This window comes from Carlito syrichta, unplaced genomic scaffold, assembly GCF_000164805.1.
Source record: "Carlito syrichta isolate Samal-C Ts95f unplaced genomic scaffold, Tarsius_syrichta-2.0.1 Scaffold312719, whole genome shotgun sequence".
NCBI classification, from domain to species: Eukaryota; Metazoa; Chordata; class Mammalia; order Primates; family Tarsiidae; genus Carlito; species Carlito syrichta.
Window position 1 is genome coordinate 59,391 of NW_007256815.1, and position 3,963 is coordinate 63,353.

Consider the following 3,963-nt stretch of genomic DNA (forward strand, 5'->3'; position numbering starts at 1 on the left):
AACAAGACCGGCAGCACACCCACCCCATGACTTACCAGAGAAGTGATAAGATTTAAAGAGTGCAAAGAAGAAAAAAATTGATCAGCCTGGGTTGAAATTAGCCAGACTCATCTGAATCACTGCACAAACCATGAACAGACTGTGGATGCAATGGGGGAAGTGAGTGAGGGAAACTTGGGAGTTCTGTGCTTCTGCCACAGACTTAGAAGGCCCCCTGAGCCTCTTGGGACTCCAGTCCCCCAGGGGAAACTATTTTACCCACAGCCATGCTCTACTGAAACCCGTGTGGAATGGTCCAGGAAAAAAAAAGCCTTGAGTGGTTCCACCCTCCATTTTCCAGAAACTCAACCCTTGCTGACAGCTGCTTTCCAGCTGACCTGGGAGAAAATGGGAAGACCTGACAGTTCCTGGCTGAGGTCCGCTCCATGAGAAGACCTAGGACCAGTCACACTTTTACATTCTGACTGCAGACTGCCTGAGGCTAAGGCAGGAGAGCTGGATGGGACTCACTGCCCTGGCAACCTTTTACTTCCCATGTAAACTCTCGTGTAGCCTCTGCATGACACAGCGGCAATACTCCAGTGGCCAAGGACTCCTTCCCTGTCTCCTCTGGGGCAGCCAATTGTGCACACAAGTGTGGAGCTTGAGCACTTTTCCCCCTTGGACTCTCCTCAAAGTCAAAAAAGAGAACTTGAGTAGTCCCCACAGCCACATTTATCACCTAGGTCAGCTGAGAGCTTCCTTGGGACAACATAGGCCAAGCAGAAAACCCACAGCCACCATCACAGCTGACTCTCTCATGCAAGTGCTGCCTCCTGGCCAGAAGTCAGCTGGCACTGCCCATTATATCTGATATAATACTTCAGCTTTTAGGAAGATCTGAGTCCAGACTCCATCTACCACTGCTATCCAAGTCTCCACCACCTCCACAGTTTGCAGTTGAGAATCTCACCAAAACAAGACTATATATAATTAAGGTAAAACCTACAGAGGCAACATCAACCTCCTTCCAACCTCAAATAAGAATAAATAGTCTACTCAAATGAGAAGGAACCAGAAAAATAATTCTGACAATAAAAAAAACAACAGAGTTCTTCAACATCCTTTAAAAACCACATTAACTCTTCAGGAGTGGATCCTAACCAAAATGAAATTCTTGAAATTCCAGAATATAATTCAAAAGGTAGATTATAAAATTCCCCATAAGATCCAGAAGAAAGTTGAAACCCAGCATAAAGAAATCACTTTAAAAAAAAAAAACAAGCCGGGCTCGGTGGCTCAGCCTGTAATCCCGTGCCTTTGGGAGGCTGAGGTGAGTGGATTGCCTGAGCCCACAGGTTTGAGACCCGCCTGGGCAGGCGAGACCTCATCTCTACAATAAAATTAAAAAATTAGCCGGGCGTGGTAGTGCACGCCTGTAATTCCAGCTACTCGGAAGGCTGAAGCGGAAGGATCGCCAGAGCCCAGCAGGTCGAGTCTGCGGTGGCCGGGAGCATGCCACTGCACTCCAGTCTGGGCGACAGAGTGAGACGCCAACTCAAAGAAAAAAAAACCAAAAAACTATTCAGGACATGAATAAAAGATTCTCCAAAGAGTAAGACACTTAAAAAAGTTAAATTTCTGGAAATGACAGACCAATTTCAGGAAGTACAAAATGTGGTGGAAAGTTTTGTTTTTGTTTGTTTTTATTTTTTGAGTCAGTGTCTAACTCTCGCCACGCTGGAGTCCAGTGGTACTCATGGCCACCACAGCCTCTACCTGCTGGATTCAGGTGATCCTTCCTCCTCAGCCTTCCAAGTAGCTTGAACTACAGATGCGCGCCACTATGTCTGGCTAATTTATTTTATTTTTTTTTTTGTAGAGATGAGGTCTTGCTCAGGCAGTCCTCTTGCCTGTGCCTCCAACGTGCTGAGATACAGGCATAATTCAACTGTGTCCAGTCACAGTGGAAAGTTTTAAAAGCAGACTAGAAGAAAGGATCTCGAAACATGAAGACAAAGCTTTCAAATTAACCCAGACAACAATAAAGAAAAAAGAACCAAGAGAATGGAACAAAGACTAAAAAAAAGTGGGATTATGTAAAATGTCCAAACCTAAGAATCACAGGTGTTCCTGAGAAAGAAGAGAAAGCAACAGGTTTGGAAAACCTATCTGAGGGAACAATTGCAGAAGATTTCCCTGGCCTTGCCATAGATTTAAACATCTAGATACAATAAACCTAGAGGAGCCCTGAAAGATTCATCACCAAAAGGTCATTCCCCCAAAATAAGCAGGGGTAGCCATTCTCATATCAGATAAAACTTACTTTAAATTAACAATGGGAAAAGACAAAGAAGGTTATTATATAAGGATAAAGGGATCAATCCAACAAGAAGATAAAACAATTTTAAATATATATATGCACCTAATACCAGAGTTCCCAGCTTTATAAAACCAATTCTGCTAAGAAAAGAGATAGCAATACAATAGTAGAGGGAGACTTCAGCACTCAACTAATAGTAATAGACAAAATGATCAAGGGAGAAAGTCAACAAAGAAACATTGGAATTAAACTGGACCCTAGAGCAAATGGACCTAATAGACATCTACGGAACACAGAAACTATAAAACTGGTCAGGCTCAGTGGCTCAGCCTGTAATCCCAGCACTTTGGGAGGCCGAGGTGAGTGGATTGCCTGAGCCCATGGGTTCGAGACCAGCCCGGGCAACTTGGCAAGACCTTGTCTCTACAATAAATAAAAAATTAACCGGGTGTGGTAGCACGCGCCTGTAGTTCCGGCTTCTTGGAAGGCTGAGATGGAAGGATTGCCAGAGCCCAGCAGGTCGACACTGGGGTGGCTGTGAGCATGACACTGTACTCCAGCCTGGGCGATGGAGTGAGACTTCAACTCAAAAAAAAAGAAAAAAGAAAGAAACTACTAAACTACAGAATATACATTTTTTTTTATTAGCACATGGATCATTCTCCAAGATAGACCATTTGGTAGGCCACAAATCAAGTCTAAATAAATTTTAAAAATATATATTAAATCAAGCACCTTCTTAGACCACAGTGGAATCAACTCCAAGAAGAACTCACAAATCCAAACAAAAACATGGAAGTTAAACAATCTGCTCTTGAGTGGTCTTTGGATCAACAATGAAATCAAGATGGAACTTTAAAAATTCCTTGAGGCCAGGCTCGGTGGCTCAACCTGTAATCCCAGCGCTTTGGGAGACCGAGGTGAGTGGATTGCCTGAGCTCGAGGGTTTGAGACTAGCCCGGGCCACTTGGCAAGACCTCATCTCTACAATAAATCAAAAAAATTAGCCAGGTATGGTAGCGCACACCTGTAGTTCCAGCTACTTGGAAGGCTGAGGTGGAAGGATCGCTGGAGCACAGCAGGTCAAGGCTGTGGTGGCCAGGAGTGCGCCACTGCACTCCAGACTGGGTGATGGAGTGAGACTCCAACTCAAAAAAAAAAAGAAAATTCCTTGAAATGAACGACAATGCCAACACAAATTTTAAAAACCTCTGGGACACAACCAAAGCTGTGCTCAGAGGAAAATTGATAGTGCTTAAGGCCTACATTAAAAAGACTGAAAGATCACATATTGACAATCTAAGGCCACACCTCAAGGAACTAGAAAAACATGAACAAACTAAACCCAAAGCTATCAGAAGAAAATAAATAACAAAGATCAGAGCAGAACTAAATGAAGCAAACAAAGAACAATACAAAGCAACAGTGAAACAAAATTTGGTCCTTTAAAAAAATTGTGGGCAACCCCTTCAGGTTCCCTCCCACTGTGGGAGCTTTTCTGTTCTCTTAATCCTGCTTTCTCAAAAAAGCAAACAAAACACACACACACACACACACACACACACACACACCACTAGCTAGATTAGTTAAGAAATGAGGAGAGAGGCTGGGCTTGGTGGCTCAGCCTGTAATCCCAGCACTTTGGGAGGCCGAGGCGAGTG